Genomic DNA, 18,219 nt, shown 5'->3' with positions numbered 1-18,219 from the left:
ATTGGTGCTTTGCTGCTGATAACTACAGGGTGATTTGTAGTAAAAAAAATGTTTATTATTTGCAAAATTATGAGCATTTTCTAAATATGTAATTTAGCCTTTATTAGACATCTGGGAGGTAACAGCAGCAATTCTCCTGAGGTGGAGCTGACTCTCAGCATCTGATGCTGTCCTATCAGCATGAAGTTGCTTCACACACATTGTGAAACTCAAGCTACAGGGAAGGAGGATCAATTCAAACAGCCATATCTCGGGCTGTGGGCCACCTAAAAAAACAGATTTGGTGGCATTTGAAAGACTGGATTCTACTCTTTCATATGACACCAAAGTCACAGTTCTAGCTGTGACAGAACCGAAGATATCACCTGTTGAAAACACAGTCGGGAATGGACGCAGTGTACTATATGATCACACTGTGTTGCTGGACAGGGAAGGGGGAGAAGTTGTATGCTGATTGGACAGCGTCATACAGAAAACATTAGCTGCCCAGAGTAAAAAGGAGTCATCTCCTATTTGGCTATTAGAGCTACATTAGTATATATAAATAAATGCTCATAACTTTGCAAATAAACGTTTTTTAAAAAAAAACAACAAATCACACTGTAGTTATCAGCATCATAGCGCCTATTAGGCTAGTTAGGAAATTGGGAATTGATAAACTGGTGACAGAGTCCATTTAAGGGACTATATACAGGAGTATGTGACAGAAAATAGTATTATAATTGACAGCAAGCAGAGATTTACTAAGGACAGAAGTTGTCCAACCAACCTGATTTGTTTTTATCAAGAGGAAAATAAAAGTCTGGACAAATGGGATGCTGTAGTTATAGTGATTTATACTCTAAATATTGCTCGCTTTTCAGAGTTGTAAGCCAGGGGCACAGCTGGAACCACTATTATTAATGTAATTAATCAGTGATAAAGAGGATGGAATTAAAATAACTCTTTCTATAGGTGACAAACTTTAATATGTTTCTGGAAGTTCTCTTCTTAAAATAGAACGTTGTGAACAGGACTTGAACCTGTGCAGGGAGACCCCATTGGATTTCAAATCCAACGCCTTAACCACTCGGCCATCACAACTTATGTACCGTGACTGTTAAGACTTCTGGCAACTACACCTAAGGGGCTAGCCTAAAATATGAAATCAGTCTTTTGCTCTGAACTGAGCTGAGTGGTAGGACACCGTGAGAAGAAAAGTGCTTTGGTGCTGTGGCTTAGTTGGTTAAAGCGCCTGTCTAGTAAACAGGAGATCCTGAGTTCAAATCTCAGCAGTGCCTTGCTATTTGTTGCTTTAGTTAATTCACTTGTTTATTATTTAAGTTTACATAACTAAAGTTTATGATGAATCAAATTCTTTATAGGCAATTAAAAATCTATCGGGTTTTTCATTGGTGACAGAGACCCCATGAATGTCATTGAGTTTTCTATAAGTAGTAAGTTCAATACAAAGTAATTATAGACCAGTAAGCTTAACATCCATTGTGGGAAAAACTTTTGAAGAGCTCTTAAAGGGACTCTGTTACCAGTTTATCAGGTCCCTAACTCCTAACTAGTCTAATTGGTGCTTTGCTGCTGATAACTACAGGGTGATTTGTAGTAAAAAAAATGTTTATTATTTGCAAAATTATGAGCATTTTCTAAATATGTAATTTAGCCTTTATTAGACATCTGGGAGGTAACAGCAGCAATTCTCCTGAGGTGGAGCTGACTCTCAGCATCTGATGCTGTCCTATCAGCATGAAGTTGCTTCACACACATTGTGAAACTCAAGCTACAGGGAAGGAGGATCAATTCAAACAGCCATATCTCGGGTTGTGGGCCACCTAAAAAAGCAGATTTGGTGGCATTTGAAAGACTGGATTCTACTCTTTCATATGACACCAAAATCACAGTTCTAGCTGTGACAGAACCGAAGATATCACCTGTTGAAAACACAGTCGGGAATGGACGCAGTGTACTATATGATCACACTGTGTTGCTGGACAGGGAAGGGGGAGAAGTTGTATGCTGATTGGACAGCGTCATACAGAAAACATTAGCTGCCCAGAGTAAAAAGGAGTCATCTCCTATTTGGCTATTAGAGCTACATTAGTATATATAAATAAATGCTCATAACTTTGCAAATAAACGTTTTTTAAAAAAAAACAACAAATCACACTGTAGTTATCAGCATCATAGCGCCTATTAGGCTAGTTAGGAAATTGGGAATTGATAAACTGGTGACAGAGTCCATTTAAGGGACTATATACAGGAGTATGTGACAGAAAATAGTATTATAATTGACAGCAAGCAGAGATTTACTAAGGACAGAAGTTGTCCAACCAACCTGATTTGTTTTTATCAAGAGGAAAATAAAAGTCTGGACAAATGGGATGCTGTAGTTATAGTGATTTATACTCTAAATATTGCTCGCTTTTCAGAGTTGTAAGCCAGGGGCACAGCTGGAACCACTATTATTAATGTAATTAATCAGTGATAAAGAGGATGGAATTAAAATAACTCTTTCTATAGGTGACAAACTTTAATATGTTTCTGGAAGTTCTCTTCTTAAAATAGAACGTTGTGAACAGGACTTGAACCTGTGCAGGGAGACCCCATTGGATTTCAAATCCAACGCCTTAACCACTCGGCCATCACAACTTATGTACCCTGACTGTTAAGACTTCTGGCAACTACACCTAAGGGGCTAGCCTAAAATATGAGATCAGTCTTTTGCTCTGAACTGAGCTGTGTGGTAGGACACCGTGAGAAGAAAAGTGCCTTGGTGCTGTGGCTTAGTTGGTTAAAGCACCTGTCTAGTAAACAGGAGATCCTGAGTTCAAATCTCAGCAGTGCCTTGCTATTTGTTGCTTTAGTTTATTCACTTGTTTATTATTTAAGCTTACATAACTAAAGTATATGATGAATCAAATTCTTTATAGGCAATTAAAAATCTATCGGGTTTTTCATTGGTGACAGAGACCCCATGAATGTCATTGAGTTTTCTATAAGTAGTAAGTTCAATACAAAGTAATTATAGACCAGTAAGCTTAACATCCATTGTGGGAAAAACTTTTGAAGAGCTCTTAAAGGGACTCTGTTACCAGTTTATCAGGTCCCTAACTCCTAACTAGTCTAATTGGTGCTTTGCTGCTGATAACTACAGGGTGATTTGTAGTAAAAAAAATGTTTATTATTTGCAAAATTATGAGCATTTTCTAAATATGTAATTTAGCCTTTATTAGACATCTGGGAGGTAACAGCAGCAATTCTCCTGAGGTGGAGCTGACTCTCAGCATCTGATGCTGTCCTATCAGCATGAAGTTGCTTCACACACATTGTGAAACTCAAGCTACAGGGAAGGAGGATCAATTCAAACAGCCATATCTCGGGCTGTGGGCCACCTAAAAAAACAGATTTGGTGGCATTTGAAAGACTGGATTCTACTCTTTCATATGACACCAAAGTCACAGTTCTAGCTGTGACAGAACCGAAGATATCACCTGTTGAAAACACAGTCGGGAATGGACGCAGTGTACTATATGATCACACTGTGTTGCTGGACAGGGAAGGGGGAGAAGTTGTATGCTGATTGGACAGCGTCATACAGAAAACATTAGCTGCCCAGAGTAAAAAGGAGTCATCTCCTATTTGGCTATTAGAGCTACATTAGTATATATAAATAAATGCTCATAACTTTGCAAATAAACGTTTTTTAAAAAAAAAAAAAAAATCACACTGTAGTTATCAGCATCATAGCGCCTATTAGGCTAGTTAGGAAATTGGGAATTGATAAACTGGTGACAGAGTCCATTTAAGGGACTATATACAGGAGTATGTGACAGAAAATAGTATTATAATTGACAGCAAGCAGAGATTCACTAAGGACAGAAGTTGTCCAACCAACCTGATTTGTTTTTATCAAGAGGAAAATAAAAGTCTGGACAAATGGGATGCTGTAGTTATAGTGATTTATACTCTAAATATTGCTCGCTTTTCAGAGTTGTAAGCCAGGGGCACAGCTGGAACCACTATTATTAATGTAATTAATCAGTGATAAAGAGGATGGAATTAAAATAACTCTTTCTATAGGTGACAAACTTTAATATGTTTCTGGAAGTTCTCTTCTTAAAATAGAACGTTGTGAACAGGACTTGAACCTGTGCAGGGAGACCCCATTGGATTTCAAATCCAACGCCTTAACCACTCGGCCATCACAACTTATGTACCCTGACTGTTAAGACTTCTGGCAACTACACCTAAGGGGCTAGCCTAAAATATGAAATCAGTCTTTTGCTCTGAACTGAGCTGAGTGGTAGGACACCGTGAGAAGAAAAGTGCTTTGGTGCTGTGGCTTAGTTGGTTAAAGCGCCTGTCTAGTAAACAGGAGATCCTGAGTTCAAATCTCAGCAGTGCCTTGCTATTTGTTGCTTTAGTTTATTCACTTGTTTATTATTTAAGTTTACATAACTAAAGTTTATGATGAATCAAATTCTTTATAGGCAATTAAAAATCTATCGGGTTTTTCATTGGTGACAGAGACCCCATGAATGTCATTGAGTTTTCTATAAGTAGTAAGTTCAATACAAAGTAATTATAGACCAGTAAGCTTAACATCCATTGTGGGAAAAACTTTTGAAGAGCTCTTAAAGGGACTCTGTTACCAGTTTATCAGGTCCCTAACTCCTAACTAGTCTAATTGGTGCTTTGCTGCTGATAACTACAGGGTGATTTGTAGTAAAAAAAATGTTTATTATTTGCAAAATTATGAGCATTTTCTAAATATGTAATTTAGCCTTTATTAGACATCTGGGAGGTAACAGCAGCAATTCTCCTGAGGTGGAGCTGACTCTCAGCATCTGATGCTGTCCTATCAGCATGAAGTTGCTTCACACACATTGTGAAACTCAAGCTACAGGGAAGGAGGATCAATTCAAACAGCCATATCTCGGGCTGTGGGCCACCTAAAAAAGTTGTAAGCCAGGGGCACAGCTGGAACCACTATTATTAATGTAATTAATCAGTGATAAAGAGGATGGAATTAAAATAACTCTTTCTATAGGTGACAAACTTTAATATGTTTCTGGAAGTTCTCTTCTTAAAATAGAACGTTGTGAACAGGACTTGAACCTGTGCAGGGAGACCCCATTGGATTTCAAATCCAACGCCTTAACCACTCGGCCATCACAACTTATGTACTGACTGTTAAGACTTCTGGCAACTACACCTAAGGGGCTAGCCAAAAATATGAGATCAGTCTTTTGCTCTGAACTGAGCTGTGTGGTAGGACACCGTGAGAATAAAAGTGCTTTGGTGCTGTGGCTTAGTTGGTTAAAGCACCTGTCTAGTAAACAGGAGATCCTGAGTTCAAATCTCAGCAGTGCCTTGCTATTTGTTGCTTTAGTTTATTCACTTGTTTATTATTTAAGTTTACATAACTAAAGTTTATGATGAATCAAATTCTTTATAGGCAATTAAAAATCTATCGGGTTTTTCATTGGTGACAGAGACCCCATGAATGTCATTGAGTTTTCTATAAGTAGTAAGTTCAATACAAAGTAATTATAGACCAGTAAGCTTAACATCCATTGTGGGAAAAACTTTTGAAGAGCTCTTAAAGGGACTCTGTTACCAGTTTATCAGGTCCCTAACTCCTAACTAGTCTAATTGGTGCTTTGCTGCTGATAACTACAGGGTGATTTGTAGTAAAAAAAATGTTTATTATTTGCAAAATTATGAGCATTTTCTAAATATGTAATTTAGCCTTTATTAGACATCTGGGAGGTAACAGCAGCAATTCTCCTGAGGTGGAGCTGACTCTCAGCATCTGATGCTGTCCTATCAGCATGAAGTTGCTTCACACACATTGTGAAACTCAAGCTACAGGGAAGGAGGATCAATTCAAACAGCCATATCTCGGGCTGTGGGCCACCTAAAAAAGCAGATTTGGTGGCATTTGAAAGACTGGATTCTACTCTTTCATATGACACCAAAATCACAGTTCTAGCTGTGACAGAACCGAAGATATCACCTGTTGAAAACACAGTCGGGAATGGACGCAGTGTACTATATGATCACACTGTGTTGCTGGACAGGGAAGGGGGAGAAGTTGTATGCTGATTGGACAGCGTCATACAGAAAACATTAGCTGCCCAGAGTAAAAAGGAGTCATCTCCTATTTGGCTATTAGAGCTACATTAGTATATATAAATAAATGCTCATAACTTTGCAAATAAACGTTTTTTTAAAAAAAACAACAAATCACACTGTAGTTATCAGCATCATAGCGCCTATTAGGCTAGTTAGGAAATTGGGAATTGATAAACTGGTGACAGAGTCCATTTAAGGGACTATATACAGGAGTATGTGACAGAAAATAGTATTATAATTGACAGCAAGCAGAGATTTACTAAGGACAGAAGTTGTCCAACCAACCTGATTTGTTTTTATCAAGAGGAAAATAAAAGTCTGGACAAATGGGATGCTGTAGTTATAGTGATTTATACTCCAAATATTGCTCGCTTTTCAGAGTTGTAAGCCAGGGGCACAGCTGGAACCACTATTATTAATGTAATTAATCAGTGATAAAGAGGATGGAATTAAAATAACTCTTTCTATAGGTGACAAACTTTAATATGTTTCTGGAAGTTCTCTTCTTAAAATAGAACGTTGTGAACAGGACTTGAATCTGTGCAGGGGGACCTCATTGGATTTCAAATCCAACGCCTTAACCACTCGGCCATCACAACTTATGTACCCTGACTGTTAAGACTTCTGGCAACTACACCTAAGGGGCTAGACAAAAATATGAGATCAGTCTTTTGCTCTGAACTGAGCTGTGTGGTAGGACACCGTGAGAAGAAAAGTGCTTTGGTGCTGTGGCTTAGTTGGTTAAAGCGCCTGTCTAGTAAACAGGAGATCCTGAGTTCAAATCTCAGCAGTGCCTTGCTATTTGTTGCTTTAGATTATTCACTTGTTTATTATTTAAGTTTACATAACTAAAGTTTATGATGAATCAAATTCTTTATAGGCAATTAAAAATCTATCGGGTTTTTCATTGGTGACAGAGACCCCATGAATGTCATTGAGTTTTCTATAAGTAGTAAGTTCAATACAAAGTAATTATAGACCAGTAAGCTTAACATCCATTGTGGGAAAAACTTTTGAAGAGCTCTTAAAGGGACTCTGTTACCAGTTTATCAGGTCCCTAACTCCTAACTAGTCTAATTGGTGCTTTGCTGCTGATAACTACAGGGTGATTTGTAGTAAAAAAAATGTTTATTATTTGCAAAATTATGAGCATTTTCTAAATATGTAATTTAGCCTTTATTAGACATCTGGGAGGTAACAGCAGCAATTCTCCTGAGGTGGAGCTGACTCTCAGCATCTGATGCTGTCCTATCAGCATGAAGTTGCTTCACACACATTGTGAAACTCAAGCTACAGGGAAGGAGGATCAATTCAAACAGCCATATCTCGGGCTGTGGGCCACCTAAAAAAGCAGATTTGGTGGCATTTGAAAGACTGGATTCTACTCTTTCATATGACACCAAAATCACAGTTCTAGCTGTGACAGAACCGAAGATATCACCTGTTGAAAACACAGTCGGGAATGGACGCAGTGTACTATATGATCACACTGTGTTGCTGGACAGGGAAGGGGGAGAAGTTGTATGCTGATTGGACAGCGTCATACAGAAAACATTAGCTGCCCAGAGTAAAAAGGAGTCATCTCCTATTTGGCTATTAGAGCTACATTAGTATATATAAATAAATGCTCATAACTTTGCAAATAAACGTTTTTTAAAAAAAAACAACAAATCACACTGTAGTTATCAGCATCATAGCGCCTATTAGGCTAGTTAGGAAATTGGGAATTGATAAACTGGTGACAGAGTCCATTTAAGGGACTATATACAGGAGTATGTGACAGAAAATAGTATTATAATTGACAGCAAGCAGAGATTTACTAAGGACAGAAGTTGTCCAACCAACCTGATTTGTTTTTATCAAGAGGAAAATAAAAGTCTGGACAAATGGGATGCTGTAGTTATAGTGATTTATACTCTAAATATTGCTCGCTTTTCAGAGTTGTAAGCCAGGGGCACAGCTGGAACCACTATTATTAATGTAATTAATCAGTGATAAAGAGGATGGAATTAAAATAACTCTTTCTATAGGTGACAAACTTTAATATGTTTCTGGAAGTTCTCTTCTTAAAATAGAACGTTGTGAACAGGACTTGAACCTGTGCAGGGAGACCCCATTGGATTTCAAATCCAACGCCTTAACCACTCGGCCATCACAACTTATGTACCCTGACTGTTAAGACTTCTGGCAACTACACCTAAGGGGCTAGCCTAAAATATGAAATCAGTCTTTTGCTCTGAACTGAGCTGAGTGGTAGGACACCGTGAGAAGAAAAGTGCTTTGGTGCTGTGGCTTAGTTGGTTAAAGCACCTGTCTAGTAAACAGGAGATCCTGAGTTCAAATCTCAGCAGTGCCTTGCTATTTGTTGCTTTAGTTAATTCACTTGTTTATTATTTAAGTTTACATAACTAAAGTTTATGATGAATCAAATTCTTTATAGGCAATTAAAAATCTATCGGGTTTTTCATTGGTGACAGAGACCCCATGAATGTCATTGAGTTTTCTATAAGTAGTAAGTTCAATACAAAGTAATTATAGACCAGTAAGCTTAACATCCATTGTGGGAAAAACTTTTGAAGAGCTCTTAAAGGGACTCTGTTACCAGTCTATCAGGTCCCTAACTCCTAACTAGTCTAATTGGTGCTTTGCTGCTGATAACTACAGGGTGATTTGTAGTAAAAAAAATGTTTATTATTTGCAAAATTATGAGCATTTTCTAAATATGTAATTTAGCCTTTATTAGACATCTGGGAGGTAACAGCAGCAATTCTCCTGAGGTGGAGCTGACTCTCAGCATCTGATGCTGTCCTATCAGCATGAAGTTGCTTCACACACATTGTGAAACTCAAGCTACAGGGAAGGAGGATCAATTCAAACAGCCATATCTCGGGCTGTGGGCCACCTAAAAAAGCAGATTTGGTGGCATTTGAAAGACTGGATTGAACTCTTTCATATGACACCAAAATCACAGTTCTAGCTGTGACAGAACCGAAGATATCACCTGTTGAAAACACAGTCGGGAATGGACGCAGTGTACTATATGATCACACTGTGTTGCTGGACAGGGAAGGGGGAGAAGTTGTATGCTGATTGGACAGCGTCATACAGAAAACATTAGCTGCCCAGAGTAAAAAGGAGTCATCTCCTATTTGGCTATTAGAGCTACATTAGTATATATAAATAAATGCTCATAACTTTGCAAATAAACGTTTTTTAAAAAAAAAAAAAAAATCACACTGTAGTTATCAGCATCATAGCGCCTATTAGGCTAGTTAGGAAATTGGGAATTGATAAACTGGTGACAGAGTCCATTTAAGGGACTATATACAGGAGTATGTGACAGAAAATAGTATTATAATTGACAGCAAGCAGAGATTTACTAAGGACAGAAGTTGTCCAACCAACCTGATTTGTTTTTATCAAGAGGAAAATAAAAGTCTGGACAAATGGGATGCTGTAGTTATAGTGATTTATACTCTAAATATTGCTCGCTTTTCAGAGTTGTAAGCCAGGGGCACAGCTGGAACCACTATTATTAATGTAATTAATCAGTGATAAAGAGGATGGAATTAAAATAACTCTTTCTATAGGTGACAAACTTTAATATGTTTCTGGAAGTTCTCTTCTTAAAATAGAACGTTGTGAACAGGACTTGAACCTGTGCAGGGAGACCCCATTGGATTTCAAATCCAACGCCTTAACCACTCGGCCATCACAACTTATGTACCCTGACTGTTAAGACTTCTGGCAACTACACCTAAGGGGCTAGCCTAAAATATGAAATCAGTCTTTTGCTCTGAACTGAGCTGAGTGGTAGGACACCGTGAGAAGAAAAGTGCTTTGGTGCTGTGGCTTAGTTGGTTAAAGCGCCTGTCTAGTAAACAGGAGATCCTGAGTTCAAATCTCAGCAGTGCCTTGCTATTTGTTGCTTTAGTTTATTCACTTGTTTATTATTTAAGTTTACATAACTAAAGTTTATGATGAATCAAATTCTTTATAGGCAATTAAAAATCTATCGGGTTTTTCATTGGTGACAGAGACCCCATGAATGTCATTGAGTTTTCTATAAGTAGTAAGTTCAATACAAAGTAATTATAGACCAGTAAGCTTAACATCCATTGTGGGAAAAACTTTTGAAGAGCTCTTAAAGGGACTCTGTTACCAGTTTATCAGGTCCCTAACTCCTAACTAGTCTAATTGGTGCTTTGCTGCTGATAACTACAGGGTGATTTGTAGTAAAAAAAATGTTTATTATTTGCAAAATTATGAGCATTTTCTAAATATGTAATTTAGCCTTTATTAGACATCTGGGAGGTAACAGCAGCAATTCTCCTGAGGTGGAGCTGACTCTCAGCATCTGATGCTGTCCTATCAGCATGAAGTTGCTTCACACACATTGTGAAACTCAAGCTACAGGGAAGGAGGATCAATTCAAACAGCCATATCTCGGGCTGTGGGCCACCTAAAAAAGCAGATTTGGTGGCATTTGAAAGACTGGATTCTACTCTTTCATATGACACCAAAATCACAGTTCTAGCTGTGACAGAACCGAAGATATCACCTGTTGAAAACACAGTCGGGAATGGACGCAGTGTACTATATGATCACACTGTGTTGCTGGACAGGGAAGGGGGAGAAGTTGTATGCTGATTGGACAGCGTCATACAGAAAACATTAGCTGCCCAGAGTAAAAAGGAGTCATCTCCTATTTGGCTATTAGAGCTACATTAGTATATATAAATAAATGCTCATAACTTTGCAAATAAACGTTTTTTAAAAAAAAACAACAAATCACACTGTAGTTATCAGCATCATAGCGCCTATTAGGCTAGTTAGGAAATTGGGAATTGATAAACTGGTGACAGAGTCCATTTAAGGGACTATATACAGGAGTATGTGACAGAAAATAGTATTATAATTGACAGCAAGCAGAGATTTACTAAGGACAGAAGTTGTCCAACCAACCTGATTTGTTTTTATCAAGAGGAAAATAATTAAAATAACTCTTTCTATAGGTGACAAACTTTAATATGTTTCTGGAAGTTCTCTTCTTAAAATAGAACGTTGTGAACAGGACTTGAACCTGTGCAGGGAGACCCCATTGGATTTCAAATCCAACGCCTTAACCACTCGGCCATCACAAGTTATGTACCCTGATTGTTAAGACTTCTGGCAACTACACCTAAGGGGCTAGCCTAAAATATGAGATCAGTCTTTTGCTCTGAACTGAGCTGTGTGGTAGGACACCGTGAGAAGAAAAGTGCTTTGGTGCTGTGGCTTAGTTGGTTAAAGCGCCTGTCTAGTAAACAGGAGATCCTGAGTTCAAATCTCAGCAGTGCCTTGCTATTTGTTGCTTTAGTTTATTCACTTGTTTATTATTTAAGTTTACATAACTAAAGTTTATGATGAATCAAATTCTTTATAGGCAATTAAAAATCTATCGGGTTTTTCATTGGTGACAGAGACCCCATGAATGTCATTGAGTTTTCTATAAGTAGTAAGTTCAATACAAAGTAATTATAGACCAGTAAGCTTAACATCCATTGTGGGAAAAACTTTTGAAGAGCTCTTAAAGGGACTCTGTTACCAGTTTATCAGGTCCCTAACTCCTAACTAGTCTAATTGGTGCTTTGCTGCTGATAACTACAGGGTGATTTGTAGTAAAAAAAATGTTTATTATTTGCAAAATTATGAGCATTTTCTAAATATGTAATTTAGCCTTTATTAGACATCTGGGAGGTAACAGCAGCAATTCTCCTGAGGTGGAGCTGACTCTCAGCATCTGATGCTGTCCTATCAGCATGAAGTTGCTTCACACACATTGTGAAACTCAAGCTACAGGGAAGGAGGATCAATTCAAACAGCCATATCTCGGGCTGTGGGCCACCTAAAAAAGCAGATTTGGTGGCATTTGAAAGACTGGATTCTACTCTTTCATATGACACCAAAATCACAGTTCTAGCTGTGACAGAACCGAAGATATCACCTGTTGAAAACACAGTCGGGAATGGACGCAGTGTACTATATGATCACACTGTGTTGCTGGACAGGGAAGGGGGAGAAGTTGTATGCTGATTGGACAGCGTCATACAGAAAACATTAGCTGCCCAGAGTAAAAAGGAGTCATCTCCTATTTGGCTATTAGAGCTACATTAGTATATATAAATAAATGCTCATAACTTTGCAAATAAACGTTTTTAAAAAAAAAACAACAAATCACACTGTAGTTATCAGCATCATAGCGCCTATTAGGCTAGTTAGGAAATTGGGAATTGATAAACTGGTGACAGAGTCCATTTAAGGGACTATATACAGGAGTATGTGACAGAAAATAGTATTATAATTGACAGCAAGCAGAGATTTACTAAGGACAGAAGTTGTCCAACCAACCTGATTTGTTTTTATCAAGAGGAAAATAAAAGTCTGGACAAATGGGATGCTGTAGTTATAGTGATTTATACTCTAAATATTGCTCGCTTTTCAGAGTTGTAAGCCAGGGGCACAGCTGGAACCACTATTATTAATGTAATTAATCAGTGATAAAGAGGATGGAATTAAAATAACTCTTTCTATAGGTGACAAACTTTAATATGTTTCTGCAAGTTCTCTTCTTAAAATAGAACGTTGTGAACAGGACTTGAACCTGTGCAGGGAGACCCCATTGGACTTCAAATCCAACGCCTTAACCACTCGGCCATCACAACTTATGTACCCTGACTGTTAAGACTTCTGGCAACTACACCTAAGGGGCTAGCCTAAAATATGAGATCAGTCTTTTGCTCTGAACTCAGCATCTGATGCTGTCCTATCAGCATGAAGTTGCTTCACACACATTGTGAAACTCAAGCTACAGGGAAGGAGGATCAATTCAAACAGCCATATCTCGGGCTGTGGGCCACCTAAAAAAGCAGATTTGGTGGCATTTGAAAGACTGGATTCTACTCTTTCATATGACACCAAAATCACAGTTCTAGCTGTGACAGAACCGAAGATATCACCTGTTGAAAACACAGTCGGGAATGGACGCAGTGTACTATATGATCACACTGTGTTGCTGGACAGGGAAGGGGGAGAAGTTGTATGCTGATTGGACAGCGTCATACAGAAAACATTAGCTGCCCAGAGTAAAAAGGAGTCATCTCCTATTTGGCTATTAGAGCTACATTAGTATATATAAATAAATGCTCATAACTTTGCAAATAAACGTTTTTAAAAAGAAAACAACAAATCACACTGTAGTTATCAGCATCATAGCGCCTATTAGGCTAGTTAGGAAATTGGGAATTGATAAACTGGTGACAGAGTCCATTTAAGGGACTATATACAGGAGTATGTGACAGAAAATAGTATTATAATTGACAGCAAGCAGAGATTTACTAAGGACAGAAGTTGTCCAACCAACCTGATTTGTTTTTATCAAGAGGAAAATAAAAGTCTGGACAAATGGGATGCTGTAGTTATAGTGATTTATACTCTAAATATTGCTCGCTTTTCAGAGTTGTAAGCCAGGGGCACAGCTGGAACCACTATTATTAATGTAATTAATCAGTGATAAAGAGGATGGAATTAAAATAACTCTTTCTATAGGTGACAAACTTTAATTTGTTTCTGGAAGTTCTCTTCTTAAAATAGAACGTTGTGAACAGGACTTGAACCTGTGCAGGGAGACCCCATTGGATTTCAAATCCAACGCCTTAACCACTCGGCCATCACAACTTATGTACCCTGACTGTTAAGACTTCTGGCAACTACACCTAAGGGGCTAGCCTAAAATATGAGATCAGTCTTTTGCTCTGAACTGAGCTGTGTGGTAGGACACCGTGAGAAGAAAAGTGCTTTGGTGCTGTGGCTTAGTTGGTTAAAGCGCCTGTCTAGTAAACAGGAGATCCTGAGTTCAAATCTCAGCAGTGCCTTGCTATTTGTTGCTTTAGTTTATTCACTTGTTTATTATTTAAGTTTACATAACTAAAGTATATGATGAATCAAATTCTTTATAGGCAATTAAAAATCTATCGGGTTTTTCATTGGTGACAGAGACCCCATGAATGTCATTGAGTTTTCTATAAGTAGTAAGTTCAATACAAAGTAATTATAGACCAGTAAGTTTAACATCCATTGTGGGAAAAACTTTTGAAGAGCTCTTAAAGGGACTCTGTTACCAGTTTATCAGGTCCCTAACTCCTAACTAGTCTAATTGGTGCTTTGCTGCTGATAACTACAGGGTGATTTGTAGTAAAAAAAATGTTTATTATTTGCAAAATTATGAGCATTTTCTAAATATGTAATTTAGCCTTTATTAGACATCTGGGAGGTAACAGCAGCAATTCTTCTGAGGTGGAGCTGACTCTCAGCATCTGATGCTGTCCTATCAGCATGAAGTTGCTTCACACACATTGTGAAACTCAAGCTACAGGGAAGGAGGATCAATTCAAACAGCCATATCTCGGGCTGTGGGCCACCTAAAAAAGCAGATTTGGTGGCATTTGAAAGACTGGATTGAACTCTTTCATATGACACCAAAATCACAGTTCTAGCTGTGACAGAACCGAAGATATCACCTGTTGAAAACACAGTCGGGAATGGACGCAGTGTACTATATGATCACACTGTGTTGCTGGACAGGGAAGGGGGAGAAGTTGTATGCTGATTGGACAGCGTCATACAGAAAACATTAGCTGCCCAGAGTAAAAAGGAGTCATCTCCTATTTGGCTATTAGAGCTACATTAGTATATATAAATAAATGCTCATAACTTTGCAAATAAACGTTTTTTAAAAAAAAAAAAAAAATCACACTGTAGTTATCAGCATCATAGCGCCTATTAGGCTAGTTAGGAAATTGGGAATTGATAAACTGGTGACAGAGTCCATTTAAGGGACTATATACAGGAGTATGTGACAGAAAATAGTATTATAATTGACAGCAAGCAGAGATTTACTAAGGACAGAAGTTGTCCAACCAACCTGATTTGTTTTTATCAAGAGGAAAATAAAAGTCTGGACAAATGGGATGCTGTAGTTATAGTGATTTATACTCTAAATATTGCTCGCTTTTCAGAGTTGTAAGCCAGGGGCACAGCTGGAACCACTATTATTAATGTAATTAATCAGTGATAAAGAGGATGGAATTAAAATAACTCTTTCTATAGGTGACAAACTTTAATATGTTTCTGGAAGTTCTCTTCTTAAAATAGAACGTTGTGAACAGGACTTGAACCTGTGCAGGGAGACCCCATTGGATTTCAAATCCAACGCCTTAACCACTCGGCCATCACAACTTATGTACCCTGACTGTTAAGACTTCTGGCAACTACACCTAAGGGGCTAGCCTAAAATATGAAATCAGTCTTTTGCTCTGAACTGAGCTGAGTGGTAGGACACCGTGAGAAGAAAAGTGCTTTGGTGCTGTGGCTTAGTTGGTTAAAGCGCCTGTCTAGTAAACAGGAGATCCTGAGTTCAAATCTCAGCAGTGCCTTGCTATTTGTTGCTTTAGTTTATTCACTTGTTTATTATTTAAGTTTACATAACTAAAGTTTATGATGAATCAAATTCTTTATAGGCAATTAAAAATCTATCGGGTTTTTCATTGGTGACAGAGACCCCATGAATGTCATTGAGTTTTCTATAAGTAGTAAGTTCAATACAAAGTAATTATAGACCAGTAAGCTTAACATCCATTGTGGGAAAAACTTTTGAAGAGCTCTTAAAGGGACTCTGTTACCAGTTTATCAGGTCCCTAACTCCTAACTAGTCTAATTGGTGCTTTGCTGCTGATAACTACAGGGTGATTTGTAGTAAAAAAAATGTTTATTATTTGCAAAATTATGAGCATTTTCTAAATATGTAATTTAGCCTTTATTAGACATCTGGGAGGTAACAGCAGCAATTCTCCTGAGGTGGAGCTGACTCTCAGCATCTGATGCTGTCCTATCAGCATGAAGTTGCTTCACACACATTGTGAAACTCAAGCTACAGGGAAGGAGGATCAATTCAAACAGCCATATCTCGGGCTGTGGGCCACCTAAAAAAGCAGATTTGGTGGCATTTGAAAGACTGGATTCTACTCTTTCATATGACACCAAAATCACAGTTCTAGCTGTGACAGAACCGAAGATATCACCTGTTGAAAACACAGTCGGGAATGGACGCAGTGTACTATATGATCACACTGTGTTGCTGGACAGGGAAGGGGGAGAAGTTGTATGCTGATTGGACAGCGTCATACAGAAAACATTAGCTGCCCAGAGTAAAAAGGAGTCATCTCCTATTTGGCTATTAGAGCTACATTAGTATATATAAATAAATGCTCATAACTTTGCAAATAAACGTTTTTTAAAAAAAAACAACAAATCACACTGTAGTTATCAGCATCATAGCGCCTATTAGGCTAGTTAGGAAATTGGGAATTGATAAACTGGTGACAGAGTCCATTTAAGGGACTATATACAGGAGTATGTGACAGAAAATAGTATTATAATTGACAGCAAGCAGAGATTTACTAAGGACAGAAGTTGTCCAACCAACCTGATTTGTTTTTATCAAGAGGAAAATAATTAAAATAACTCTTTCTATAGGTGACAAACTTTAATATGTTTCTGGAAGTTCTCTTCTTAAAATAGAACGTTGTGAACAGGACTTGAACCTGTGCAGGGAGACCCCATTGGATTTCAAATCCAACGCCTTAACCACTCGGCCATCACAAGTTATGTACCCTGATTGTTAAGACTTCTGGCAACTACACCTAAGGGGCTAGCCTAAAATATGAGATCAGTCTTTTGCTCTGAACTGAGCTGTGTGGTAGGACACCGTGAGAAGAAAAGTGCTTTGGTGCTGTGGCTTAGTTGGTTAAAGCGCCTGTCTAGTAAACAGGAGATCCTGAGTTCAAATCTCAGCAGTGCCTTGCTATTTGTTGCTTTAGTTTATTCACTTGTTTATTATTTAAGTTTACATAACTAAAGTTTATGATGAATCAAATTCTTTATAGGCAATTAAAAATCTATCGGGTTTTTCATTGGTGACAGAGACCCCATGAATGTCATTGAGTTTTCTATAAGTAGTAAGTTCAATACAAAGTAATTATAGACCAGTAAGCTTAACATCCATTGTGGGAAAAACTTTTGAAGAGCTCTTAAAGGGACTCTGTTACCAGTTTATCAGGTCCCTAACTCCTAACTAGTCTAATTGGTGCTTTGCTGCTGATAACTACAGGGTGATTTGTAGTAAAAAAAATGTTTATTATTTGCAAAATTATGAGCATTTTCTAAATATGTAATTTAGCCTTTATTAGACATCTGGGAGGTAACAGCAGCAATTCTCCTGAGGTGGAGCTGACTCTCAGCATCTGATGCTGTCCTATCAGCATGAAGTTGCTTCACACACATTGTGAAACTCAAGCTACAGGGAAGGAGGATCAATTCAAACAGCCATATCTCGGGCTGTGGGCCACCTAAAAAAGCAGATTTGGTGGCATTTGAAAGACTGGATTCTACTCTTTCATATGACACCAAAATCACAGTTCTAGCTGTGACAGAACCGAAGATATCACCTGTTGAAAACACAGTCGGGAATGGACGCAGTGTACTATATGATCACACTGTGTTGCTGGACAGGGAAGGGGGAGAAGTTGTATGCTGATTGGACAGCGTCATACAGAAAACATTAGCTGCCCAGAGTAAAAAGGAGTCATCTCCTATTTGGCTATTAGAGCTACATTAGTATATATAAATAAATGCTCATAACTTTGCAAATAAACGTTTTTTTAAAAAAAACAACAAATCACACTGTAGTTATCAGCATCATAGCGCCTATTAGGCTAGTTAGGAAATTGGGAATTGATAAACTGGTGACAGAGTCCATTTAAGGGACTATATACAGGAGTATGTGACAGAAAATAGTATTATAATTGACAGCAAGCAGAGATTTACTAAGGACAGAAGTTGTCCAACCAACCTGATTTGTTTTTATCAAGAGGAAAATAAAAGTCTGGACAAATGGGATGCTGTAGTTATAGTGATTTATACTCTAAATATTGCTCGCTTTTCAGAGTTGTAAGCCAGGGGCACAGCTGGAACCACTATTATTAATGTAAT

At 38.0% G+C, this 18,219-nt stretch overlaps 19 non-coding genes across 19 annotated transcripts; 11 read left to right on the top strand and 8 right to left on the bottom strand.

The window, feature by feature from the left end:
- Window positions 1-1,001: 1,001 nt before the first annotated feature.
- Window positions 1,002-1,083, bottom strand: TRNAS-UGA (transfer RNA serine (anticodon UGA)). The gene has a single exon. It is a non-coding gene; the product is annotated as a tRNA-Ser (tRNA).
- A 123-nt stretch (window positions 1,084-1,206) lies between these two features.
- TRNAT-AGU (transfer RNA threonine (anticodon AGU)) lies at window positions 1,207-1,280 on the top strand. Its single transcript has one exon. It is a non-coding gene; the product is annotated as a tRNA-Thr (tRNA).
- A 1,281-nt stretch (window positions 1,281-2,561) lies between these two features.
- Window positions 2,562-2,643, bottom strand: TRNAS-UGA (transfer RNA serine (anticodon UGA)). Its single transcript has one exon. It is a non-coding gene; the product is annotated as a tRNA-Ser (tRNA).
- A 123-nt stretch (window positions 2,644-2,766) lies between these two features.
- TRNAT-AGU (transfer RNA threonine (anticodon AGU)) lies at window positions 2,767-2,840 on the top strand. Its single transcript has one exon. It is a non-coding gene; the product is annotated as a tRNA-Thr (tRNA).
- Window positions 2,841-4,121: 1,281 nt separating this feature from the next.
- TRNAS-UGA (transfer RNA serine (anticodon UGA)) lies at window positions 4,122-4,203 on the bottom strand. Its single transcript has one exon. It is a non-coding gene; the product is annotated as a tRNA-Ser (tRNA).
- Window positions 4,204-4,326: 123 nt separating this feature from the next.
- On the top strand, window positions 4,327-4,400 carry TRNAT-AGU (transfer RNA threonine (anticodon AGU)). The gene has a single exon. It is a non-coding gene; the product is annotated as a tRNA-Thr (tRNA).
- A 691-nt stretch (window positions 4,401-5,091) lies between these two features.
- On the bottom strand, window positions 5,092-5,173 carry TRNAS-UGA (transfer RNA serine (anticodon UGA)). The gene has a single exon. It is a non-coding gene; the product is annotated as a tRNA-Ser (tRNA).
- Window positions 5,174-5,294: 121 nt separating this feature from the next.
- On the top strand, window positions 5,295-5,368 carry TRNAT-AGU (transfer RNA threonine (anticodon AGU)). The gene has a single exon. It is a non-coding gene; the product is annotated as a tRNA-Thr (tRNA).
- Window positions 5,369-6,854: 1,486 nt separating this feature from the next.
- On the top strand, window positions 6,855-6,928 carry TRNAT-AGU (transfer RNA threonine (anticodon AGU)). The gene has a single exon. It is a non-coding gene; the product is annotated as a tRNA-Thr (tRNA).
- A 1,281-nt stretch (window positions 6,929-8,209) lies between these two features.
- On the bottom strand, window positions 8,210-8,291 carry TRNAS-UGA (transfer RNA serine (anticodon UGA)). The gene has a single exon. It is a non-coding gene; the product is annotated as a tRNA-Ser (tRNA).
- A 123-nt stretch (window positions 8,292-8,414) lies between these two features.
- Window positions 8,415-8,488, top strand: TRNAT-AGU (transfer RNA threonine (anticodon AGU)). The gene has a single exon. It is a non-coding gene; the product is annotated as a tRNA-Thr (tRNA).
- Window positions 8,489-9,769: 1,281 nt separating this feature from the next.
- Window positions 9,770-9,851, bottom strand: TRNAS-UGA (transfer RNA serine (anticodon UGA)). Its single transcript has one exon. It is a non-coding gene; the product is annotated as a tRNA-Ser (tRNA).
- A 123-nt stretch (window positions 9,852-9,974) lies between these two features.
- On the top strand, window positions 9,975-10,048 carry TRNAT-AGU (transfer RNA threonine (anticodon AGU)). The gene has a single exon. It is a non-coding gene; the product is annotated as a tRNA-Thr (tRNA).
- A 1,351-nt stretch (window positions 10,049-11,399) lies between these two features.
- Window positions 11,400-11,473, top strand: TRNAT-AGU (transfer RNA threonine (anticodon AGU)). The gene has a single exon. It is a non-coding gene; the product is annotated as a tRNA-Thr (tRNA).
- Window positions 11,474-13,766: 2,293 nt separating this feature from the next.
- Window positions 13,767-13,848, bottom strand: TRNAS-UGA (transfer RNA serine (anticodon UGA)). The gene has a single exon. It is a non-coding gene; the product is annotated as a tRNA-Ser (tRNA).
- Window positions 13,849-13,971: 123 nt separating this feature from the next.
- Window positions 13,972-14,045, top strand: TRNAT-AGU (transfer RNA threonine (anticodon AGU)). Its single transcript has one exon. It is a non-coding gene; the product is annotated as a tRNA-Thr (tRNA).
- A 1,281-nt stretch (window positions 14,046-15,326) lies between these two features.
- TRNAS-UGA (transfer RNA serine (anticodon UGA)) lies at window positions 15,327-15,408 on the bottom strand. The gene has a single exon. It is a non-coding gene; the product is annotated as a tRNA-Ser (tRNA).
- Window positions 15,409-15,531: 123 nt separating this feature from the next.
- On the top strand, window positions 15,532-15,605 carry TRNAT-AGU (transfer RNA threonine (anticodon AGU)). Its single transcript has one exon. It is a non-coding gene; the product is annotated as a tRNA-Thr (tRNA).
- Window positions 15,606-16,956: 1,351 nt separating this feature from the next.
- Window positions 16,957-17,030, top strand: TRNAT-AGU (transfer RNA threonine (anticodon AGU)). The gene has a single exon. It is a non-coding gene; the product is annotated as a tRNA-Thr (tRNA).
- The last annotated feature ends 1,189 nt before the right edge of the window (window positions 17,031-18,219 follow it).

The sequence above is a fragment of the Rhinoderma darwinii genome, chromosome 3 (assembly GCF_050947455.1).
Source record: "Rhinoderma darwinii isolate aRhiDar2 chromosome 3, aRhiDar2.hap1, whole genome shotgun sequence".
Lineage (NCBI taxonomy): Eukaryota > Metazoa > Chordata > Amphibia > Anura > Rhinodermatidae > Rhinoderma > Rhinoderma darwinii.
The sequence above is the reverse complement of the archived record's forward strand: the minus strand, read 5'-3'. Positions and strand labels throughout refer to the sequence as shown.